Source organism: Benincasa hispida, chromosome 11 (assembly GCF_009727055.1).
Source record: "Benincasa hispida cultivar B227 chromosome 11, ASM972705v1, whole genome shotgun sequence".
Lineage (NCBI taxonomy): Eukaryota > Viridiplantae > Streptophyta > Magnoliopsida > Cucurbitales > Cucurbitaceae > Benincasa > Benincasa hispida.
The window spans coordinates 24,536,237-24,542,083 of record NC_052359.1 but is presented as its reverse complement, the minus strand read 5'-3'; positions in this window follow the sequence as shown (position 1 = coordinate 24,542,083).

The window sequence follows — 5,847 nt, the reverse complement described above, 5'->3', positions numbered from 1 at the left end:
AGATCACGGTTCTAATATGATTAGCAACCTTAGGCTTTAATTTTTTTAATCAGTTTAATAGGTTTAAATTGACTAATAAAAGGTTAAAGTGTAGCAAATCTATCTATAAAGGACCTTTTTCTAAGGCGTGTTCTGTCTGGGCTGGGGTTTTTAAGGTGACGGAAACGGAACACCCTTACCTAGGAACCTACCTATAAAGGTGATTAGATAGATTTGGTGCATGCATGCAAGTTAAGGAAATTCCATTAAAGAGTTTAATGTGACTACTTGAACTTGTTTTATTTCAAAGACAAAAATTGTTTTTGAGCGGACTTAATAAATGACTTATACTAAAATCAGTAGCTGGACTGTCTAGGTTAATGAACCCCTAGGTAAAACATTCAGTGGGAGATACTTGGGGCATTTGATTCTTCATTTAAACTTTTCGCATTTCTCCCTTATTGTCCACACCGTGAGATGCTTCATTTAAACTTTTCACGTTTCTCTCTTGAAGAGCACAATAATGAGTCATGGGAAAGCTATCAGAACCTTGAGATTTAGTTTAGCCAGATCACTGCTACACTAAATACTATGAACAAAGGAGCTTTCCCTAGTTGTACAGAGAAAAACCTAAGGGAAGAGTGCAAAGAAATAACATTGAGAACTGGGAAAACTATTGTGCATCCTGTGGTAGACCAGACAGAGGAATGATAACGGGCAGAAATGCACATTATTATAGTGCAAAGTTATAAAACAATGCAGGATTGCGTTGATAAAAATATACAATATTGCATCCAAAAGCATTAAGTTCACAACATTGTGATCGCATGTGCCCATCGCATTAAAACAACTAACTTATGTATTTTCGTGCAAAAAATGTGTTGACGCAAGGTGGAAATGCAATCCGAAGAAATTAACGTTCGAATGCATAAGAGATTGCGACTGCAAGGCTCTGCGATCGTTTGCGCTCGTGAAACCTGCTCAAGATTGCGACCGCAAGGCTATGTGATCATCTGCGCAGCATGCATTGACGCAAGGCTATGCGATCGTTTGCGTTCGAAAATCTGCTCGAGAAGGTGGCCACATAGAACCGGCGCATCAAGGTGGACGCATCTGGGTGAAAGCGTAATAAATCACGATGGGACAGAAAGCTGATGAGGGTCGATTCTGAATTAAGTTGACAAGCCGTTAACGACCTACTGTAGAAAGTACACTCAACTTTTCGGTGACAAATATTCGGCGCATCAGACAGAGTATTAATGCCACCCCATCAGTGCAATCATAAGAGAGAAGAAGCTGTCTCTTATACACATCTAGATGTGTATAAGAGACAGGCCCTAGCGCATCAAGGTGGACGCATCTGGGTGAAAGCGTAATAAATCACGATGGGACAGAAAGCTGATGAGGGTCGATTCTGAATTAAGTTGACAAGCCGTTAACGACCTACTGTAGAAAGTACACTCAACTTTTCGGTGACAAATATTCGGCGCATAAGCGAGTGAAGGGAGATTACTCCGAGAGATCGTCTTGGTGAACTCGGAAGAGTGCCAGGAGCGTCGAATTCAAAGAGAGGGCTAACTCTTGCGGAAGCAAGAACATCTTTTGGGCAGAATAGAGATAACAGTGTAAAAGCCTTGGGAAGCAAGGAATTGTTACCAGGCTCTCTACCCTTATCTTCCATTGTCATTTTGTACTATGAACTTATTTATAGAAATGGAAATTGCATCTTTATATCTGTTCACTCTCTGTACATTATGCATGAGTAGCTAAATCTGTCGAATGGATTAAGAAGCACTTAGCTAGCATAACTGGGGATCTTCATTCTATGCGATTGTCTTGTATTATGTATGCATCATTCGTCCATTAGAGATACTCAGGAGGGTAGTCTAAGGATAGAATCTAGGCTTCAAAAAGTCAGATTAGAATCTAGGATCGGGAGAGTCAGATTGGAACCACATAATCAAGAGATAGAAGCTTAGGAATAAGCTCTGTTTGTTATTAACGCATCGCATGCATCCTAGAGATAAGTTATGATTGACTGCGGTCACATTAGAGACTTAGGAATAAGCTCTATAGACACTATCGCGTTCATCGCATGCGTCCTAAAATTAGGAGCCACCTCATTTGCATTGGAAAATGATTTGCTGCCGCATGAGTGTAGCATGATCGCATAGCTTGAACGCATTCTCGGGAAACGCTAGCTAAAGATTTTCTCAACCCGTTCTGCCACATACTCAGTGTATCTGTCACATAATTACTCTTTCCTCAAATCCGCCGCATACTTTTTTATACCTTAAAAAACAAACCAACCAAACCATTGATTTACTTGTTACCACAAAGTGATCTGAAAATTACCACCGCATATTGTTTTCCTTAGTCCTTGAGTTTGACCCTGGGCTTACCAGGAAACTCAGTAGGAAATACTTGGGTCTTACTAAGAAAACTTGTTTACACAACGCATTTTTCACCAACGCAATTCTTACCATTATTTCATCACATAAAATAAACGCATCAAGTTTTTGGCACCCTTGTCGAGGACTTCAGCAATACATTGTGCTCACGGTAAATTTTTTATTATCTTTGCAGCTCTCAATCTCTGGTNCGAGGACTTCAGCAATACATTGTGCTCACGGTAAATTTTTTATTATCTTTGCAGCTCTCAATCTCTGGTGAATTACGACCCAGAGATTGAAAGAACGTTCTGATGAAGATGGAGAGACAGCCACCAACAACAACAAGAAGAGAAAGATAACATGACGGAACAACCAGGAAATGGACACCAAATGAAAATAATGTCACGGAAAATTCCATCCTCTTGGCGAACGACCACAATAGGCCCATTCGAGACTAGGCGTCACCCAACCTCTACGTTTTCTCCCCTGAAATCATGAGGCCTGCTCTTAACGGATCGAGATTCGAAATGAAGCCGGTGATGTTGCAGATGATCCAGACTGCTAGACAGTTTGGTGGAAGGCGTGGCAAGGACCCGCACGCTCACCTCTAGAGTTTCATAGAGATCTGCAACACTTTTGTGTTCCCTAATATCTCCTCCAAGGAAGTTCTACTAACCTTTTTCCCTTTTTTGTTGTGTGACCAGGCACGAAAATGGGCGTACTCCCTCGAACTGAGGGAGATTACCTCATGGGAGCAAGTATTAGAGAAGTTTATGAAGAAATACTTCCCTCCAATGGAGAATGCCAGAAGAAGGAAGTTGATAACCAATTTCGAAAAGGATATTGACAAATCGCTTAGCCATGCTTGGGCGAGGTTTAAGAGGCTGGTAAGAGATTGCCCGCATAACGGCTTACCAGACTGGTTATAGATGGAGATCTTTTATCACGGCGCAGACTGTTGCCAATGCGGTAGTAGCTGGAAGTCTACTGGATAAAACTTATAATGAGGCCAAGAACATCCTTGATCGCATTTCTAAAAATCATGAAGACTGAAGAGAAAACGATCATAGATTGAGATTCAAGGACAGTGATGCGAACAATGGTGCCATTGCATCCCTTCAGAGTCAAATGACTGCGATGATGAACCTGATATAAGGAATCGCAATCAATAGCCCATCAACGCATAATGGGAAAGTGAACGCAATAAACCAGACGACCGCAAAGTATGCTACTTGTGGTGAAGGACACACAATGGAGGAATGCCCGCAAAACTCACAGTCAATTTATTTTATGAAGAATAATTGATAACGAGCATAAATTCACGTTATCATAGTGCTAAGTTCTTAAACAATGTTGGATTGCATTGATGAAATATGTTAAATTGCGTCCATTAAGCATAAATTCTATAATATTGCGGTCGCATGCGTTCAGCGCATTAGAACTATTGATTTTTGTATTTTTGTGCAGAATATGCGTTAATGCAATGCAAAGATTGCGATCACGGGAATTCATTGGTTGAGCGCAACTTCACCGCAAGGCTTTGCGTTGATCGTACTCACAAACATTCGCCCAAAAAGAATCACCACAACTTGGTCAGCGCAACATGGTGGGCGCATCCGAGTGAAAGGATAATTAAGATCGATGGGACAAAAAGCTGATGGTCGTCGGATCCATATTAAGTTGACAGCCGATAACGGTCACAAAGTACATTCAGCTTTATCAGTGACAATTATCCGGCGCATCAGTCAGGAATTAAAGTTGTCCCATCTGTACAACCGGGAGGGAGAAGCAGCCTTTCACCGTGGAAACTCTATAAATACCAAGTGCATTCTTCAGAGAAGGGGTTAAGCAGTCGATTACTTCATCACTTTACAAGTTCATGCCTCTGCCCATAGTTTTATTTCATTTTAAGGTGGACGCGAGGGAGAAGGTGTGCCGGTAGATCATTCCAGCAAGCTTGGGAAAGCACCAGAAGCTCCAAGACAGAGAGAGGGCTGACGCCTGCGGAAGGGGGAACATTTGTAGATTAGAATAGAGATTCAGTGTAAAAAGCCTCGGTCAGGTACCAGGCCCTCTACCTTTTCTTTCTATTGTCATTTTGTACTCAACTCAATTATAAGAATGAAAAGTCTCTCTCTATATCTATTCATTCTCTATTATTTATGCATGAGTAGCTAAATTAGTTGAATGGGTTGAGAAGTAGTTAGCTAACATAACGAGGGAATCTTCATCTTTGCGATTATCTTGTTTATGTATGCTTCATTCGTCTATTAGAGATACTCGGGAGGGTAGTCTAAAGACAGGATCTAGACTTGGAAAGGTCAGGTCAGAATCTAGGTTTGGAAGAACCAGATTAGAACGCATAAACGGGAGATAGGTGCTTAGGAATGAGCACTATTTGTTATTAACGCATCGCATGCATCTTAGCAATAAGGTATAATTGTATGCGGTCACCTTGCTTTCATGCATTTTGCATCAATACATAGGACAAGAGTAGAGACTTAGGGATAAGCTCTATGGACATTTTGCATTCAACACATGTGTCCTAGACTTCATAAATATTACCAACGTAACTATTTTCACAAGTCCCTATGTTCGACCCTGAACTTACCCGGAAATTCAGGGGAATTTACATTTGAATTCCACTGGGGAAAATTAAGTGCACAATGCAATCCATCAATGAATATCATCCATATTTCCATTCAATAAAATAACGCATCAAGTTTTTGGTGCCGTTGCTGGGGACTTCGGAAAAATAGTTTTTAACAGTAATTTTTGTGATTTCTTTGTAGAACTCTCAATTCTGCCGAACTACGACCCAGAGATTAAGAGAACATTTCAAAGGAGACTACGATACCGCCAATAGAAACCACAATCCGATAAAGAAGAGATGGCGGAGCAGCCTGGAGGTGGATCACCAAATGATAATAATGTCATGGTGAATCCGATTTTGTTGGCAATCCGATTCTCTCCGGGAATCGTGAGGCTTGCCCTCGATGGAAGCAGATTCGAGATGAAACCGGTGATGTTGTAGATTATCCAGACTGTAGGTCAATTCGGAGGAAGGTGTGGCGAGGATCTGCACGCCCACCTCTGAAGTTTTATTGAAATTTGTAATACTTTTGTGTTCCCGAACATCTCTGCTGAGGGAGTTCGAATATGTTGTTTCCATTTTCTCCATATGATCAGGCTAGGAAATGGGCTTATTAGCTAGAACCAGGAGAGATTACTTCTTGGGAGCAGGTAGTGGAGAAATTCATGAAAAAGTATTTCTCACCTACCGAGAACGCAAGACGAAGAAGCTTATCACTAATTTTGAAGAAGATATGGATGAATCGCTCAACGATGCTTGGGCGAGGTTTCAAAGGTTGGTCCAGGACTGTCCACATAATGGGCTGCCAGACTGCCTTCAAATGAAAATTTTCTATCATGGTTTGAACCCCGCTTCGCAGACTGCTGCCAATGGGACAACAGC